This window comes from Rhynchophorus ferrugineus, unplaced genomic scaffold (genome assembly GCF_030347505.1).
Source record: "Rhynchophorus ferrugineus isolate W39M unplaced genomic scaffold, kcgeb_rfMv2 rfM4, whole genome shotgun sequence".
Lineage (NCBI taxonomy): Eukaryota > Metazoa > Arthropoda > Insecta > Coleoptera > Curculionidae > Rhynchophorus > Rhynchophorus ferrugineus.
In genome coordinates, this window is record NW_027472583.1 from 28,133,293 (window position 1) to 28,155,272 (window position 21,980).

Sequence of the window (21,980 nt, forward strand, 5' to 3'; positions counted from 1 at the left end):
GACTGAGGTTACAGCGGTTTTATCATCACACGAGGATCCAACATCAGCCACAAGAAATCTCCAACTTCATCTAAACAAAGTCGAATTGTGGTTGAAAACGCGACATATCAAAGCAAATGAAACAAAATCTACCCATGTGACATTCACCTTTTGTAGAAGATCATATCCCTCAGTAACATTGAATAATCATAAACTTAAGCAAGCAGACAACGTTGAATATCTGAAAATGCATTTTGTACTAGTAGCAAATCTAACATAGATATCCTCCACAGGTTCCAGAATGAAGTGTTGCGAGTCATCGTCGATGGCCCATTTACGTGTCCAACAAACTTATTCAGCGCGATATTCCCTTAGAACCCATACCGAGTGTTATTATTAAGTGTTAGTACAAAGTACTCGGAAAAACTATTAGTGCATCCCAATACACTCGCCAAACAGTTAAATGTGTGCGATAACAGTGAAGTACGTAGGCTCAAACGCAAACTACCATACGAACTGATTAATAGACACATAGAGTGAGATTTAATAATCTCTAGAATAAGTTAGAATAGTCTTTAGAATAAGTTAAGATAGGCTTTAAAATAAGTTAGAATAGTATCTAGGATAAAATTAAGATTATAAGTTGTACAGCAGATCACTACTGAAGTGATTTTCTACATGTCAGCATGGTTATATTATATAACGGAAATCATATAATAATACTTATTGCCTACGGGCAGATTGTTGACGTTCTAAGATATTAATGCCACTTTCTCTTTGTCTTTTTTGATTTCTGCAGAGGTACTTCCGGAGTTTGTGGCTTCCTCTCACGTTTTTTAGGTATATAATATTTAGGGGTATATGCCGCACTTGGGTCATTATCTCTGAACTCTTCTTCCATCTTGTCGATAAGGTCGTACTCATACTTTCTTTTTTTGTTTCTGCATACTTTATGTGCTCTTTTTCATGCCTCTTATAAATTCGATATTCTTTCTCTAGTTGTTCTTACTATGTAATTCTTATATATTCTTACATATATCTCTCTCCATCACTATCGCCTATTTGCGTTACTCGTCAAACCAGGTAACTCTTTTCTTTTTCTTCCCTATTGCCATCATTGCTGCTCCCTCATTTGTTGTTTTAATTATTTTTCAGTGGTCTTCCACTGACTGACGTGGTTGGCTTTGGTTTATAAGTCTTTACATTTCTTGCTCAAAGCTATGTTTACCTTTGGTAACTTTAGTTTCTCAAGTTGTCGTTGTTCCTAGATAAATTGCATCTCAAATAATTTATACTACGTGGTGGTCATATCCACAACACGTTTGATTTAACATTCAATATGCTACTTGTCTCACTCCTATTTACGAAGACGTGATCTATTTGGTTATTAGTACTTACCTTACCCGGTAATTCTATGGATATTCCTATGGGGAAAGCATGTATAACTCATAACCATATTTTTACTAGTGGGACTGATTTAGTTCGTTACATTAATATTTTTAGGCTGTGACTCGATTTTAAGATATCGGCAATTAATTGAATATATTATACCAGAAATCAAGAAATCGAAATAATGTTAAAACACCCGTGAAAATATATAAAAATATATAATAAATATAATATGGCATATATCAGTTATTTCAATAAGACTAATGCATATACGACTGTGTATACAACTCCTTCCAATAAACCAGCCAATGCACGTCATTAACACCGTCCAGCGTATTGCCAAATTCAGTTTTTAAAAAGGTATGATTAGTTTTAAACTCAGGGCGGGTTTTTCATTATCATTTTAGTAATTAACATTACTCTAGCTAAAAAGAGGCAGAATGAAGTCTGACGCATTCCAACATGTAACCCAATTGGCCTATAATATTCTATTTTTGTTGATGCTGGTCGACATCGTTGTCATATATCTTCAAAACTATTCAAAACATTAGTGATAATAATCTGAGGTTATCAACCGTTAAACAGTCTTTTAACGCTTGTTTTGATAGATTTATAAATGTTTTTTCAAATGTATGATAATTCTAATTAAATATGCTAAAGCCATTAAATGGTGAGAGTGAGGAACTGATTGCATCTGCATTAAGCAGTAAAATGCGTTGGAGTGGAAAATATTTGTACTCTTAAATATTAGGTTGATGTAGTTTTATTTTAAATATTATTTAGCGTGTTGTATCTCAACTTAATATAATGTGTGGCAAAAGTCCCGCTACCATTTTGATTTGGCACTAAGGTGGAGCAAAAGTGAAGCTAACAATTTTGATTGCGCGCCATCTTGGTTATGTGACTTTTCTCTCAGTTTCGCTTTAACCATTGTGTTGTGTAGACGTCCAAATTTTATTATAGATAAATATACGCCACAAGAACGAGAAGAAATAGTGACAATATTTATTGAAAGTAATCGTTCCAATATTGCCAATCAGCAACAATTGTGTCAATGGCAGCGGGACTTTTGGCCCACACTGTATTAATATAAGCATTGAGAGCGTGTAAATAAAAAAACGCCACAAAACAAAGCAGGTGACCACTCAAGATCACGTTGATGTTAATGCTATTCGAGATTAAATTTATGAAATGTATAAAAACACATCAGACATTCGATTATTGTTTTACATATAAACATTATTTAACACAATTATTTCAGAAAAAACTGTTCTGAGAAAATAACAAGTCTTGCAAGTATACACTATTAGGAAACAGGATATAAGTGATGTAAATATAAACCACGAAGAGGTCTAATAAAATTTTAAGATATATATTTTAAAGTCACTCTTGGCAAGAAGCTAATAAAGGATATACAGACAACAAAAATTGTTGCAAAAAGGTAAAAGATAAAATAACATAGGTTTTTTTTACTTATAATGTTTTTTAATAAACCATTGTAGATATATTTTTGGTCATATTTGAAACAGGCATAGCTACATTACTGGAGTTGAATTAGTGTTGTTACTCGTTACATATAAATGGAATGTTATTTAATTTACCCTTTTTTTAGAAACAAGCCTAAAAAGATACACTGTAGAAAGAAACACTGTACATAATAAACCCTCACTTTGGGTAAACTCCAGCGGATAGACAGAAAAAGAAATTGACAGATGAGTATATAGTTAATATAGGATAACTGTAGAGAATCATATTATAGAGTGCAAAATATTTAATTGGATAGATGTTTGTGTAATTGTCTAGAATATACATGAGCATTAGGTTAAAATTTATGAGAAGCGAATGAATACTAACTTCTTTGAAGATATGGCAATAGTATAAGGAAGAATGTAGTGTTTAATTCTAATTTTATAACGGAAAATGTATACAGAGAGTAACAGAAGAAATTCAGAGATATCAAAATGGCTTAGCCGAGAAACACAGGAACGAAAGAAATAATAACTAAATGTTAAGAGTAAATATGGTCCCTCATGAAAGTAAAATAGATTACTTGAACGCGTAGCATTATGTAAAAAAATGTGCCTAGAACTGCACCTCATAAATGGTGCGGAAAAGAATATACTGCGACGTTGTGACGTCAAAAATATTGACTGCACTGTTATTTCGGATGAAATATACATTATCTCAAATGTAATTTTTCATTTCCATCTCCTTTGTTTTTCTGAAATAACGTCAGTTAACCATAGGTGTTTTGAAAAATAATAATGTCCTGAATTTTTCATAATAAATCCCGGAATTATCAAAAAAGCTCTCAAAATATACTGTTTTATATATACATTTTCTAATAATATTATTTCCTGTTTCTGGTTTTAAATTGGATGAAACAACGAGAAAGTACTAATGAACAAAGGGGAATGGAAATTAGTCATTTTTACTAACCAGAAACGTACCCTCAAAATGAAACTCAGGTTTTATGTCAAGTTTACGACAGAAATTTTTTAACAGTCATCCAATAAAAGCATAATCCGCCCTTTTATGGCGTTCTCCTCAAAGAAACAATTCGCCAAATCCACTCCGCGTATTCATCTTTGTCGGCTACTTGTAGCCCACGGCAATAAAACAACAAACGAGCAAAAAGGACAAACAAAACCCCTAACGGCGGGAAGGAGAAGGAGAACGGAGTAGAAAAAAAAACGCCGGCATAAAACGCGAAAAAAAACACAATAATAAATTTGCAGCAAAGTTACAAGACGCCAAAAGGCGAAAGTTTTAATGGCCGCTCGGTATTAACGGAAGTTATAAAGAAACTTTCTCGATGACGAACTGTACGCATCGCCATCGCTTCGTTCGTCGCTGTTTTTCTCCGCTTTTCAATTAAAAGTCGTTAAAAATGACACCTCATTTGCCGACTGGGAGAGCGGCATTTTTAGCGCGTTAGATATGAAGCAGAAAAGAAGGGGGGGGGGGGTGTTGTAGAAGTTCGGCGCGCGGGATGATGAGAAAACGGGTAGGACGGGGGGCTCGTTGTTGTCAGATCGTTAATGCGACAGAAGAAGGGAACGTGAGAGTGCGTCGGCCTAATTTAATTTCAGATTAAGTTCAATAAAGTTAGGGAAAAGACACGCGAAAGAGTGGAAATGGGCGAGGAACGAAGGTGTCCTTCTGGTGGATTGGTGATGTCAAGTTTTTGGATTAGAATTTGATCATTAACGCATTGGAATGTTCAAATCAAAAATATTCTCTGAACTGTTAAATGCCGCACTTCCAGTAAGATTATATTATATTTGGTAGACGACATTTATTTATAAATTGAACCCATTATAGTAATATTTCACTAAAATATGAAACAAAAAATTGTGAATCTGGATTGAATACATTATCTGTATAGCTGATTAGTATCTCGTTAATAAATCCTGCAAGTATTTAATATTTCTAGGACAGAAATACTTACTTATTAACAAAACAGACAAATTATCAAGAAAAGAAGACGGATTGACGATGATATAGTTTAGTGGAGCTTGTGTAAAAGTATGTTCGGGCTGTAAAGTGACTGAAGATAGAAGAAACTACTCATATTCCTCTATCTATGAAATATCATAATTAGGAAACATCCATTCTTTGGGAAACACCTTAATTTTGTGGATTCCTGACACAACCATCGGAATTTAGGATATAAGGCCTCCAAAGGCGAACTGAAGTTTCTAAGAACTAACCTAGTCTACTGGAATTTGGACAAGCCACCAAAGGTGTATTCTAGAAATTTGGATGAAAGCAGTGTATTACTGAAGATCGGAAAAATCAAACTGATGGGCAAACTTGGTCCTTTTTATCGTTTCCTCAGAAGGGGGATGCTATATAGCACAACTGTACGCATTGCCATCGCTTCGTTCATCGCTATTTTTTTCCTGTTTTCAATTAAATATAGTTTAAAATGACACCTCATCTGCCGACTGGGAGAAAGCAGATACGGAAGGGGGATTTCTACCTTCTTCCTTTATACCTTCCTATTACCTCTACCTTCTAGTTTCTTCCTTTCTACTTCTGTCCGGCTTGACAGATTATGAGAAAACGGGTGGGATGGAGGTCTCGTTGTTGTCAGATCGTTAATGCGACAGAAAAAGGGGATGGGAGAATACGTCGGCCTAATTTAATGTCAGATTAAGTTAATACATTTTGCAATAATTTAATTCTTTTAGAGCGGAAATACTAACAGCTAAATTACTGATGTTAAGGTTTAATAAAATAAATTATCATTATCATCATAAAAAGAATCTGTGCAATGAACTCACAAACGAATAAGTAACAATAATTACAATTTGTAAAATAAAATAATAAGACAGGTACTAGTAGTTAAATCACAATATTATAAATATAAAAGGAATAGAGTTGAATTTAAATTTCAGGGTAGAAATTTAGTAGAACTTTTATAATTAAAAAATATGTTCTATAAAGAAATATATAATACTTATAAATTGTAAAAGGGTATTGAACAAAAATAAACTATTATTTTACTTACTAACTATTTTATTTAATGAAAAGAAGGGGCGACTTGCTGAACGGCGATACAAAGCGATACTGGCGGTTCTTATCTATTAGAAAATAGACCAACCCATCTCACTTGTTCAGCATTCAGGTGGTTTTAAACCAGGTGGCCGGAGAGTCAGGCACCGTATTACATAACAAATTTAAGAAAGTTGGTAGATTAAATCAAAATCTTATAGGAAATAGGAATAAGTAAAAGAGAATTTCGTTAAAATAATGAAGGTCCAGTTTATAGCAGGCCCTTGGGAGAATATCTACTTCTCAACTAATACGCTGCTGTTGAACTTATTGTTATTTTTTCCATTCAAAAGGTCAACTTTGCTACAGAAGTCTGTAAAGTATCTGAGTATCTAGCTAAAACATTAAGTATTTCTTTATTTAGAATGTTGAAACTGTAACATCACAAAATGTGAATTTAAAGTATTCAAAAACTCTTGACAATAAACTATTATAATTAGAAACCATCCATAAATATCGCAGATTAATGTAAGGCCACCAAGCGTACGGCTATCAGTACGACGTCAAGATTCTCAGCCGTAATTTACTGAAACTTAAAGTTACCTAAACTTAAGAAACCATTTCATATAGACTATACCATGGACATTTGGATAAAAATGTTGCTATTCAGAATATTATCAAAGCCAAACTGGCAATCTAAGGTATAGGCATCTGTGTTGTATCTTTAGAACAGAGGTGTTATAAATCATTATCAAATGATCTTATATTGAATGATATTATGAGTGAAACATCTAGACCTGGTGATTTCATTTATTGTAATATCGTTTTGTGTCATCGTTCAACAAGCTGCCATTTCTTTACTTACAATAAAATAGTTTTTATCGTTTTAAATTGTTCATTCTATAAATGATTTTACAATAATTTCTATATCTCCAACGTTCCGTTATATCACATTAGTTGACAAACTTTAGGATTTTATATTTTTTAATAGAATGTATTTCGACAAAATGTTATCTAAATAAGGCATCAAGCATTCGTCTCTTTCAAAAATTGACTAAAAAATTTATATTCAAATACCAAAAGAACCCACTTAAATCTAAAATCCGACTGGCTAACATCATCAAAAATATTAAAATATCTACTAGTAACGATTAGAATGTGCTAAGATCATCTTTGCACAATATGTATCAAAGATCTCTATAAAAATCAATTGGTACAAGAATGAACTCCCTAGAATATTATGTTAATTAAATGGAGACGCTAGTCTATTAGGGCTTTTCATGATTTATTGACATCTTGTTTTCAAATTAAGCTCATATTGATGTTAATTAACAAGTAAATAAGCAACACTGTCCCAACGAATACAAAATGCATCTATCAGTAACTCCTTTCCTTCCCTTCGTCTAGTCTATCAAGCATTGCTTTTGCAAATGAATCTACCTTCAAAACGTGTACTTTAATAAGTAATAAACGCTTTTTCTATAGATGGCTAACTTTCTTTAATTGTCCCACTAAATCTAATAATAATAAGTTTAAATAACCTTACTGTTCCAAAGCAGTTTTTATATTAGATGATATCCAACCGAAAATATATTTCGCTGAAAATATTCGTACAACATTAATGTTACTTTTAAAGATAACTCTTCAGTTTAAACTCGTATCATAGCATAGATAATTTATTTGTCACCCTCCATTATCTTCTTCACGCCAATTTTAAACAATGCTCATAAGTAGGCTATAACTAAATAACTTATAAGTTAAAACTAAGCTATATTTTTCTATTCTCAGTAATATATTATTTAGGTATTTTAAGATGGCAAATTAATTTGCATATATAACCCAAAGGTTCTTAAAATAAATACGAATAAGTTTGAAATAATTCCTCACTTTATTTGTTATAAAATTAATATTACTTTATGGGTATGGTAGACCACGATGTGGGTAAACATCACTAAATTCACTTAGTAAATTAAATTATCATATTAACTTAGCTTACATACCTTTTAATCCTCAGGATTTATGAAATAGTACGACCACTGAAAAAGAAAAAAAATAAATTTAATATTACAGATTTAAAAAAAATGCAATGGAAGATCTTAACCAATTTTATTCAGCAGATATTTAGTGATGTTTGAAGAATATTAAAAAAATTCAAACCCACATTTTTGAACTTGGTGGATATTGGTGTCTAAAATTAAATCGCACTACACGTCTGGACATAATTCCAACCTTCTAGTTATTCGAAATCAAAAGTGTGTATTATTATCAATAAAGATTCTACTGTATACCATACCTGGGAAAAGCCAAATGACCGTGTTAACATCAAATATGTTATTTATTACCTATTTGTTTACTTTACCGATATTTTAAGATAGTAAAAAATTACATATTATTTAAAATAAAACTATAAATAATAAAAAATAAACGATTTATAGAGTACCATGATAATGTTCTTTTATCAATTAATTCAATTAACCGGAATCTACTTACGTATTAACAAAAGAAGCAAATTATTACGAAAAGAAGATAGATTGACGATGATATAGTTTAGTGGAGCTTGGGTAAAAGTATGTTCAAGCTGTGAAGTCACTGAAATTAGACGAAACTACTCAAATTCTCCTAGCCATAAACTAATAGTTTTTGAAAACATCGATGATTAGAGAAACACCTTAATTTTGTGGATTACTGACATAACCATCGCAGTTCAGGATATAAGGCCTACAAAGACGAACTGTAGTTTCTATGAACTAACCTAGTCTACTAGAAAAGCAGGATAAAAGCTATGCTAAAATTAATGTTACTTTTAAAGATAACTCTTCAGTTTAAACTCATATCATAGCATAGATAATTTAGTTGTCACCCTCCATTATCTTCTTCACGCCAATTTTAAAGCATTACGCATTAACGCATTACTGATCATCAAAGGCATACTGACGGATGAACTTGGTCCTTTTGATCGTTTCCTCAGAAGAGAGGCGTTAGAAGGAGCACAGCTGATATGTTCACGGTTGTTCGAAATAAAACGGTACGTTTAGTTTGACTGTTAGGTATTATTAGTGAAATGTTTAGAAATAAGGTTTTCATTTGTATTAATCGGTATTTATATTGAATCTACAATATTGTCTGAATTAAATGAAACTAAAAGGTGTATTATAAACCCATTAAAATCATTAATTAATAGTCAATACATGAGCTTGTAGTCCAATATGATTTTATTATCAATCTAATGGGTTTAATAATACTCAAATTATTTAATATGTTAATTATATACAATAAACTGAAAATACACCGGCAAAACTAACTTGAACTTAACATATTAAGAAGTATTCACAGAGGCGCTCAGTTGTCCGGCGAGTTTTTACATTTATCGTACGCTGCAATCCGATCGAACAGGTTAACTCACTGAAATAACTTGGAATATATAGATATATCTCTACAAACTGTAATTTTGAAAAATATTAAGAAAATATATTAACAATGTTAAAAATTGTATCCTCAAATATTCGAATAAAAATAACTAAATTAAATAACTCCGTAACAATTAAATAATACAGCCCGATTCATTCCGTACCTTACTATGTGCATCCCCAAGTATATAAACAATCCTCCTTCGCTCTTATAGAGCACAAAATATGCCTTTATTATGCATCGACTGAAAAACTTATCCGATAACATATTTTTTAACGTAGAAACCATTATACTTTTATTAACCCCGCTTTGTTTACGGTCTTGAATAAGAACCTAATATAATAACACTGTTACAGACGATTTTGATACGAGAAAAACCATTAAAAGTTTCGTGTTCGAGCCTCTTAAATTTTACTTTGTTTCGGATTTATTGTTATGGTCCTTTTGTTGCGTTCGAATACGTACGGAGAAACAGTATTTTATCCATTGTTATGATAACGCCATTGCATTATATGTACTGTGCAAATTTGTTAAATAAGTCAATAAATAAAAAAAATTAACTCATTAACTTTTAGTTTGATTCGCTGATTCTAGCGATGGGGTTTAATACTGTTTCTTCTGTAAACTTGGGCTTCGTAACGAATTTTTATATCCCAATGCTCAAGGAGGTTATTTTTTCACCAGCTTTTCAAATATTCTCGGTCCATCAATGTAAACTCACCACTATTTACTATCTTATTTGGATTCAGTTTTCTTTGATATATCCTATATCCACTGTTGCCTATATAAACAATTTTACAATAACTGATATACTTGATTACCAATCTAAATATTATATATGACGGTGCGATGACTTGTACGAATATTATATGTCAAAGTTCGTTATTGATCATTACGCTTTAGTTTTTATTAAAAATGATTATTGAGTAACGTATAACGAAAGTATTATATAATGAGTATTATTAATTCAATTGAAACTATTACGAAATGTCAAAAAGTGCTGTTGAAAACTTATTACAATATTCAGGAGTCTCCTTTATTAAATATAACCATAGCCTTTAATTAAAGCTAAAAATTCATATACATAACGATCCATCAACTTTTCGTAACCAGGAAAATCTGGAAGCAAATGAAAAAACTAAAAATAACCCACTTAGCAGCTATTTAGGCGTGAGGCTGCACTTCTCTTAATCCGAAATTAAGTAATAAAAGTTTCCAACCCTCACGCAAGGAAGGGACCAGTTAATTTTCATTCTTTTTCCTATTCTATTATACCCCGTCTGTTCTTTTTCGCATTATAACTTCAGAATGAGTTAGCTGAATATGCATAGTCTATTCAAAGTTTTTTTGTATATACGTCATCAAGATGTTTAATGTATTGCCTGTCGCAATATCTAAATTTGTTTCAGAATCAGATAATATTTTTCTTCTCATTTTATTCTAATTAAAAAGGGACATAATGCTCTCTGATATGTTCGAACGTGAAACTGAACTAACCTGTCAAAGTCAAAATGTTATAATTATGGGATATAAACCGGCAAACGTTGTTTTAATAAATTTCAAATCGCGGTTTTTATCGAACTTATTTTTAACGTGTAGCAGCTGCACTGAATATTAGTACAGACACGGTCTCTAATATATCTCAAAATATAAAAAACAATATGACCTTAAATTCATAAAAAAGTAAACGTCTTTATGCGAAACGGGTGATGAATCAAGATCGGCTTGATGTTAGCTGTTCAAATATACGAAATGTATGAAAACAATAAGTAGTTTTTTCAACAGAAACATAATTTAATACAATTATTTCAGAGAAAATTGTTAGTCTTGAAAAAATCCACAAAAAGCTAAAAGATATGTTGCTGTTTGTGGGATGTTGAACATCCCTTCAAACACTCAATATATAGGATTTAAGTGGTCTAAAGATAACCCATGAATGAATTTAATGGAACTTGCAGAAATTGCTTATAAAAGAATATAATTTCTAAAAACATAATAAAATCTAGGAAGAATTATTATATCAACTTATATATTTAGATGAGACGTGGATATTTCAAAATGGTACATTGGGTCACTCATGGCAAGATGATAATAAATATAGCGTAAAGCCAACAAAACTTCATAGAAAAAGGTCAACATGGAAATAAATATCGATTAGCCATATCATTTATTAATAATTCATTGCAGATATAACTATATGTCATGAAGAACTCGTTAATAATAGAAACAGGAATTTAAATGAAATATTTTTATTCCTGGTGCAGCATTAGTGTTTTCCTCTAAATCCAAGGGTGACTATCATAGAGAAATGAACCATAACCTGTTTTTGCAGTGGTTTGAGAATCAGCTTTTAAAAAACTTGGAGGAACCAGCAGTTATTGCTATGGACAATTCATAATATCATAGTATACTGGTGGAGAAGTTTCCAACAAGTGCATCAAAAAGACTGCAATTAAGGAATGGCTTAAAGTACATAAAATAATTCTTGAAGAAACCATGTTAAAGAATGAACTGTTTCAAATTGTTACTACGTAAATACATAGTATTACGACTTCCCTACTGCTGTATATTCAATCTAATAGAGTTGATATAGGGTGTAGCAAAGTCTTATTAAAATAGACATGCTGGTCGAGAAATTTGAACATCAAGAACTATTTAGATATGTGGAAGGAAGTATTGTCGACCATAACACATTCAGTTTGGATGAACTCGATAAAACATACAGAGGAAGTAATTGATAAATGGTGGAATCGTGTACGTCAGAATTAAACATGAGCATTAGGTTAGAATGTATGAGGAGAGAATGAATACTAACTGTTTTGTAGATGTGGTAAATGCATTGAGCAGAATTCAGTGATTAATTTTATTAAGAATGGTGTACACAGGTAGTAGCAGAAGAAATAAAAAATACAGTGATATCAAGATGACTTAACAAGTAAACACACCATCGAAGGAAACAAGAACTAAACATAAAAAGCTAAATATGCTCTCGAATGAAAGTATCATACATTAATTTGATATATAATTGTGAATTAGGTGGATTAGATAACTATTTTACGTCAAGATACGCATTTTAATCTAAGATACCTATTTTTATTATAACAAAAAGCTGAAAATCTATGTGTGACGTAGATGTTTTCGTCACACTGGACATTTTGTATGATTATAAATATTATTCTTGTATTGTATTAACAATTTTGTGTTATAATTATGTATTCCAATGCGTATCAATTGTGCGTAGTTCCTCAACGTATACATCGGTAGAACTCCAAAAAAGCTGTCATTCCAAGGCATAATCAATACCTTCAGTATCGGCAATTTATTTATGTAAAGACCATTTTGATGTAAATATATCCAATTTTTACTACCTTTAATAATTCTAATGTGTGTCATAAATGTTATATCTAGATAAATAACATTTTCGCGCTGTTTATTGTCATTAATAACTTCTATTCTTGTTTCAGTTAACAAATTCTATTGAAAATTATATTTAATGCCATGTGATGAGTTTTGTACACATTTATATTATATGAGAAATCACATATCCCTACAAGACAGTGAGAAATAGGTTTCAACCACTACTGGGCAATTATATGTTCTCAAAAAACAAAATATTAATTAAACACAAGCTTTCCGAAATCCCATAACGTAAGTTATCATGAATAATTTTTTTTTAAAACATGAAAAAACCTAAATTACTGATTCCCCAACCAATTATATTATTATTATTGTTATTCTAAGTATTGAATAGCATATCCAACAATTTTACAGAAGTTCTGATATATTAAACAAATAATCTTTGTTTAAACCAGACTCGAAAGTTTTATTATAACGACATATATTGTCGGCCTGTATTAACGTGATAAAATTTGACATTCTACATAAAATTATACGTACATTCAAATTTCCCTCTCACATAACGACCGCAAAAAGATAACCCATTTTGTAGCTTTGTTTTCGGCTACAAACTTTGTCAGTTTATGTATTTCGATCATCTTCAGATTTTGTACTAATTAGGCACATGTTGGGATCCGTCCAATCTAAACAAACAATTTTCTGCTTATGCTCACCGACGTTGAATGGCGCGGCTTAATCAGCTTATGAACGCTGGATATGTCCCCGAAAATCTGTCTGGCATCGTAATTAATCACACTGGAAAATGGAAACCGGTCAATTTTTTCATCCATCTCTTCATTACAATTTTACTAGTATAATTAAACACTTATCATGAAAATTATATTATGGAGGGTGTCCTCAAATGTATGAACAATTTGAATTTGTCACCATTAAGTGATGGTAATTCAAAGAAAGGCGCTTTAACAGCTGATATGTAAGAAATAGTTTTGTTTTTCAATCAACTAAACATTATGATGGTCACTATCCTAGCAATATATAATGTACTACAACGGTGATAACAATAATATTCGTCTATAAACTACGTTAACAAAATACTCTTCAAAAGAGTCTAAGAAGTTTTATGGTTTCCAGTCAAGGCGCCGGCCTTTTTAAACATAGATTACTTGACAAATAATTTCAGACTTTGCCCACATGCACTGTATTGCATAAAATAAACTATAGAATAGAACAAACTAATATATTTTCTTCCTTTTCTAATGGCGGTACGTTCTTTTCGAGTCGACCCATAGAGTCGATTGAGTGGAAACAACAAAACCAAGAATACGAAGAACACGACGCAGGCGTAGTGGCCAAGGCGACAAAACGGTGCTCCTATTGATGCGCTAGTCGCGGGTTCAAATCATGCTGGGGTATGGATATACTTTGTGGATGGTAGTTATGTCTGTGATAGTAATTATAAATGTCTTTATGGGTAAAAGTGGAAAATCCGACAAGGAATAACCATAGAGTCGATTGAGTGAAAACATCAGCCGCGCCATTAATCAGGCTGGGCAAAACCGTATGTCTTCTGGGATGCTCTCTAAGTTGGTCACTGGCAAGTCGGTAGGCCTATTGCTGAGGACCGTAATTCAAAGCCCACGTTAAACAGAGGGCCCAGACCAGATGAGCCTATCGTTGCTAAAAGAGATACACTAAAATATAACAAAAAAAATTAAATTGTATTATTCTTCGTGGATGTTATTATTAGCATACATTGTGTTTAGTAAATTATAGAGCTATTTGTGGGATATTTTATTATTCCTGTTTAATTTTTTGAAAATGATGTTCAAATTAAGCTTGCTCCTAAATAATATCGGCAATGATTTAAATTTAAGTAACAATATACGAAACCCTGACGTTAAAATAATGGCATAATTAACGATATTCTTCAACATGGACTATATCGATGACAGATACTGAAACCAAACACCAATATTATAGTTTATTTCAAAAATCAGTTAATGATATGGGAAATGAAACTAGACATCCTGCTTTCATCCTGAGTAGAGAGATAAGAATTTTATAAGCTAAATACGGACTACCCGAATCAAATTAAGACACATTCTTGTTAATTTTGATGTAGTTTCCCTTTTCAGCAAAGTTTCTGTCAGTGATAATTTAGGGATAATCAAGAAATCAAAAAAATATCAAGCAACATCATCCCTCATATAAAACACTATATTTCACATATGTACAGCAGACGCTCGTTAATATGAACTAAATCAAACTAAGCCTAGTTTACACTATCGAAATGTTTATTTTAATGAACATGATTTTAGTTTTAAATGAAAAACCTGTTACTAAAAAAACAGCGATAATAATTTTTAACTGAATTTAGTTAGAAGAAAAATAATCTGCAATTTTAGTCTGCTTAATTGGCGAATGTACGAATTTAGTGTTTACATAAATGTAATGCAACGCAACGCATAACTAAAAGGAATTTATCCATTCGTGGGCGATTTTGAAAGCAAGGTACTAGCCAGCATACCACTAAAACCATCTACATTATTTAGATACATGGACGACACTTTTATCATTTAAAATAAGGAAGTAGAAAAACTCAATTAGTTCGTGATTTACCTAAATTGTCAACATCTAATTCATTATAGATACCCAATAGTCCTGTTCGCAAAAATTTAATATTATGTCAGAAGACCATCAAGACCAACAAGATTTATCAGCCCATAATTCTAGCATCTTGAAACTAATAATGTCAAGCAAATTTATATATATATATAAATATCTATTTATATATATATATATATATATATATATATATATATATATATATATATATATATATATATATATATATATAGTAGAAAATTTTCATAATTATCCGTTAAATATATTATTACTATAACATTCATAACTATCGTAAATATTCAGAGAAAAGCGTCAATGAATTTCAATAAATAAATAATAATAATTCAACTAAAAAGCATAATTCTTAGTTAAAAAAATATGTTCTCTATTTGTAATGTAATGTAAATATATATATATATATATATATATATATATATATATATATATATATATATAATTCTCTGTTTGTATCTCCTGACATTCAGACTGTTCTATTTTTATAGACATATCGAGGGGGTAGATAGTTAAAAGTTTTCTCGTTCTCGTATATGGGGATCGATTAAATGAATGGACCTGGCATAGTTGCCATATTAATCTATTTTGAAATAGTTTTCTCGAAAGTACTCCCAACTACCACATCAGCGAACAACTATGCTCAATAGAGACTTTGTCGATCCAATTAGAATGTATTAGGACTGAGAATTAAATTTGTAGATAGCGTAATTTATGCTACAAAACGTGAGCAAAAGTCCCGCTATCATTTTGAATGCCTATAACTTTTCTCAAAGAAAAAATCAGTAAATTTGGTTTTCATAAAAAGTTTATTGGATCTTTGTAATTAACAATGTAATTTTTTTCACAATGTCGGCTAAATGATGACCGCAATTGGCTATGCAACTTTCGGCACTTTTTAAGGAATTTTTCATGACATCCTGCAATATCTGAGGTTGAATTTCTTCAATATCATAACGAATATTGTCTTTAAGATGTTGAATTATTTGGAGCTTATTCACATAATCTTTTGATTTTAAAAAACCCTGGGATCTGGCTGGCAATGCTAAATTGCCACTTCGCGAAATTAGTCTTCGTAAAAAAACGTCATTCAATAATTGATTTGTTGAACGAGCTGTGTGTCTCTAGTCCTTACTCTTCCATTTCAGGCACAACGAAATTTCTAATCATGGTACAATTCTTGGTACCGTTTAGCAGTAACAGTAACTACAAAACCTTGGTCATTTTCAAAACAATAGATTTTTGCAGCATGAACAACACACCATATACTTGATTTTAGTGGATGCAATGATATTTCATGAATTAATTGAGGATTATGTGTTCCCCAAAACCGACTGTTCTGTTTATTGACATGGCCATTGAGAAAAAATGGTTTCCATCGCTCATTATCAATTTAGACGAAAAAGCTTCAATTTCGCCAGTCTTGGAATTACATTACTGTTACTCAACTCGTTGATCAGGATCCCTCGGTAGCAATTTTTGAAAAATTGAATTTTGTACGGGTACGTTTTCAAATCAGTTTTCACAGTTCGCCTTAAACTGCGTGCAGAAATGTGTAACTGGGACACACGTCTCCGAATTGATGTTTCTGGAGACTCATCAACATATCGCACCTCAGACCAATATTTTCAGCGTTACGAGACGTCCGTTGTCTTCCTGAACGACACCTGTCTGCTGCCGTACCTTACCGTCGAAAATTCGCTTGTAAACGATAAATTGTGTTTAAAAATTAAAGTTAAATTTCTGCAGCTGAAAGTCCTCGGATGGTTTTAGAAATATTATAGCGAACATAGTTCTCGATACAGACGTGAAGGTACTAAAATTAATACATATATTTTTTTGATACAGCTGACATATTTAACAAAAGAAAACAAACCAGCGAAATTCTATTACAACAATTTAAAGCTCAAATTGAACACAAAAGTCATTAAAAATATTTCTGTCAAATATTTCAACCATATACTACAAAATCAGAGGAAATCTAGAAATAAATGTAAATATTTTAATGGAAAAGCCTCCTACTCTCTATACTTATAACTGCCTCCTATCAAAGTAGGTAAATATATTTATTTAAGACTCGTAGCACCCCGGAGATTTTTATATTCTACCCACATGGTCTAGGTTAGATGCCGGTTTTTAATATATAGCTTTTTAAAAATGTTAGTGATGAACAGCACTTTGCAAAAAGTATAATATTGGCTGTAATTGTTTCATAGCTAATACAGTTTAGTTTAATAATCAAATATCTAATTCCGACGTATAAAACAAAACTTTGATAATAATCTATTACGGCTCTAATTCTAGTTCTATAATAACTCTATAAAACTGAATCAGCAATGAATCAACAAATGTTATGACCTGAAAATTTTGACACAAAAACATCTTCTTTCTACATTTTTTTTCTCACAAATTACCATTAATTAGATGTGACCTACGACCTAGTACTAGAAAAATGAAACAAATGAAAGAAAGCTTAAAAGAAAATATTTTAATAGGTCTCATTATGCAAAAAGTATCTAACAATAGCCATTAAATACAACATGAATATAAATAAACACTCTCCAAGCACAGCAAAGTAAAGCACAGGCTATAGATTAATGATAATGATGATGCTCTCTTTATGAATGATTATTTAGAGATCTTGATAAAATTACTTAGTATTACTAAATTATTCAGTATATACAGACGCGAATTATGGAAGCATCAAAATTGTATTTTCGACATTCATTTCTTCTATTGTTAGATTTAAAGAAATATGCCGAAAGCCATCAAACACTGTTATCCCAATTGTCTGTTTTGTTCTCAACGATTCAGAGTCAGGTAATTTTGGCTTCAATTGTGTGAATTGGTTTTAAATACCAATTCATACCGTTTCAACTTCACTATTTTTACTGGAAAGCTAAAAGCCTTTTTGTATCCTATTATGACTGGCGATGAAAATTGTATCCACCACGGTAAACCCAAGAGGAAAAAGCCATGACTTGGTCTAGAAAATCGACCCACGTCGATACCGAAGCGGAATATTTATGGTTATAAAATCAGCAAGGTAGAATGACTTGCCAGTTACTAGAATCGAATTAAATTGTATTACTCTTGTCAAACGTAGTAAATTCAACAAACTTAATGACGTACTCTTTGAGAAAAGATCAGCAAAAACAAGTCAAAGACGCAAAGAGTTGTGAACAGCGTTGATAACTTATGGGGAATTCCCCAATCTGTGTAGAAACACATGTTGATTGGGATCTCATCGTAAATACAATATAAATATTTCACTGTAAATGAATTTCAATACCTTGTTTTAAACCGAAGGCAAAAAATATTTTGAAAATTCGTTCTGCTGACTTAATAAAAATTACCTACGTCAATATCTGTACCAATATTTTTAACGCAGTTTATTTTTATTTTATTTGAGTATTCTTATTCGATTTAAAATTTAGCTTGGAAATCAATATTCGTGACCTGTCGTATTGATTTTGTTCTTATTAGCTTCTGCCAAATTGACATATTATCATCCGTACTGTTTTAATTATTTCTTTGTGTATTTGGACAGTTCATGCCATTCATTGCCGTCTGCAAAAAAGTGCAATTTTCAATCGATGATAAAAGCGTTCTTTTTTACTAATGTTCATGATTATGATTAGTTGTGGTATAATTAAAATACCCTCAAAACAAACTCTGGCTATAATACAGAAAAATATTTGCCGTTAGCCTTCACTGAATGACAGATATGCGAAGGAAAAGTGGTTACCAAACTTTGAATCTCGGTTGAAGCACTGAAGCAACAAGGCGACTTGTGTTGGTTCATGACAGTCATTAAATGAAGTCTTTTGGAAATAAAAAAACACTAATCACTATTCACAATTTCTATATTCTCGTATTGCTTGTGAAAGTACAACAAAACAATAGTAATAAATTAATTCATAAATTAATATTCTATTAAGCATATCTAATGTAAGATGTAATAAAAATTGTCTATAACAGTTAAAATGTTAGTACAGAACCTTAAATAAAAAATCAAAAAAACTAGATACAAAAGTTGAAAATTACATTACGATGAAGTTAATGTAATATATGAAAGATTCATTAGATCTATTATCCAGTAGTTTAGACTAGTTCTGAGTAAAATAACTCTGCAATCTGCAATAAAAAAGCTGTTTATTTTCAACTGATTTATAGGTATTTTTAGTACATTAACATTAAGATATTAATTAGATATTAAGAGCCACTAATCACTGGTGTAAGTGCTGGAGCGATTTCCAGTGCTTTATAAAGCTACAACAGCACAAAAAATCAGGAAGACATAATTAATAGTGAAAGCTACTGGGGTTCCGTCTTAAAAACGATGCGGGAGAACACTTATTCCCAAACATAAAAATTGTGATGTCCGTACTGCCGATATTATCCTTTTCGAACGCACATAACGAGTGAAAATTTGGTCCCTGTGTGTAAGACTCTGGTTGTAAGAAAATGGTTTAAAGAATTGGGCAGCGTCACTTGTGTCAAGTTTAACGCATCTAACATTACCAAGATATAATATAAATAACGGATGAGATTTCCAGCTTCTTAAAATGATTCTGAGGTAAAACTGTAGGGAATCAAAAAACTTTTTCCTCCATTTTAATAAATCTTACCTTGAATTATTGTGGAATTTGATAAATAGACATTGGGAACCCTCTTTGTAGTACGTACTCAGCAGCACTCAGCGTACGTACTCGCCAAACATAGCCAAACATGTTACCACTTGTTCAAAACGATGCACAAGCTTTCGAAATGCTGAGGAGGTTAATCGCTGATTTGATCAACGGTATCGTCATGTTACCAAAAAGGTAAGAAAATTTGTCGCAAATTATAAAAAATATTTTGATTAATACATATTATACCAATTTTTCTCTATATATACTTTTTAATGTGAAAAATGTTCGGAATAAATGCACATAAATAAAATATAACATAATTGAAATACAATAAAACTTCATCCAGCCATCTAATCTCCAAAATTATGTTAAAATTGAATCATGTGTAAATATAATTGTCCGATGCATTATAGTATATACTAATGTCTACAGTAAAGTTGCTTTTATGTTATACATTCAACCGGACTAAAGCTATATAATGTTAGCTGCAAGTTCGGTGATTGTAATCGGCTCTACGAACAAAGATTGCGCCAAGAAAATGCGGTTGGGCAACGTTCGAGCATCCGGGTCGCATATTGGGAATTCGCATAGTTTCGAGTGGAGTCGCCATTCGGCGCTGCAAAATATTAGTTTCGGATAATATGCCACCTAGTTCCACCAACTATTCCACTGTCGCCGGGTTATTGCCTGCGGGGGTTCAGGCTAGTTGGTTTGGCGCGTTCTCGCCCTTAATTATGACCAGAGTTACTCGATATTGCAGCTTGTCGACGATCAGATCAAATAAACTTACTCGGACAATGAAAACACTCCAATAATTAACAGAAAACAATGATGGTAGAGATAGTTCCTGGATCTGCTATTGGATTCCGCTTTTAATAGTCATTTATTTACTTATCCATTATGTATGGAAATTATTTTTGTTGAAACAGTAATATAAATATTCCGTAATGTCATTCCTATCACATTCTTTCACTTGATCCATACATAAAAAGAGTCCCACAAGCTCATCAAAAGGCATGATGTTTCTGGTGATATTTATATGATGAGAATCCAATTACACTCCAATAATTAACAGAAAACAATGATGGTAGAGATCTAGTTCCTGGATCTGCTATTGGATTCCGCTTTTTAGAGTAATTTATTTACTTATCCATTATCTATGGAAATTATTTTTGATGGAACAGTAATATAAATATTTCGTAATCTTATTCCTATCACATTCTTTCATTTGACCCATTAAAAGAGTCCCACAAGCTCATCAAAACGCATGGTGTTGCTGGTGATAGATATTTAAATGATGAGAATTTGTTTTCTCTTTTTACATCAGGAAATTTCTATTTTAAATAGGAACCCTTCCATTTTAAAAATATATATTGACTATAAAATAGCACTGAACTATTTATAAAAGGGTTATCTCGATAACAAAAGAAACAGCCTATGGAACGTTTGCCGATCACACAGTCATTATGGCTAAAATTTCATCTCTGCCTAACGCCGCAGAAAAAGTACAAGTGGCAACAAGATGTACAAATAAATTAGAAACTGGAAAATGCAACTGAATAACTTCAAATTTGTCCATGTCAATGTTGCGTTACTGCTAAATGATAAGAACCTAGTTATATCACTTGACAGGTGCCCGATTCCTCAAGCATAATCACCGAAATACATCGGCATCCACCTCGATAGCAGGTTAAATTGAAGACATCTTCTTTATCAAAAAGCAAAGAAGATCGGTCAACTTGGCCCAAAATTAAAAAAATTGATTTCCAAGTATTTTATTACTCCTGTTTGGACTTATGGGGTTCTAATATGGGGTTGCACCAATTAATCAAACCAACTTATAATCTATATACGATGCCAAAACAAAATGTTTCAGTACTTATACCAGTGCTTATCGCTACCTAACTATGGAAAAATTACACGATAATCTCAAAATCAAATTTATTTTGCGATGTTATCCAAGATTTTGTCTTAAAACATGGAATATGGTTACCAAATCAAGGCAACGTAGAAGCAATGCAGCTACTGGATACCACGCAGGAAATCAGAAGATTAAAGCAAACAAAACCAACTATT

General features: G+C 31.7%; 1 long non-coding RNA gene across 1 annotated transcript in view; it reads right to left on the reverse strand.

Annotated features, from left to right (window-relative positions):
• The window catches only part of LOC143194775 (uncharacterized), a 427,558-nt gene that overhangs the window by 375,272 nt on the left and 30,306 nt on the right, over positions 1-21,980 (reverse strand). Inside the window, exon 2 of the long non-coding RNA XR_013005379.1 lies at positions 7,869-7,904. This is a non-coding gene — a long non-coding RNA (uncharacterized LOC143194775). The remainder of the gene's footprint in view (positions 1-7,868; positions 7,905-21,980) is intronic.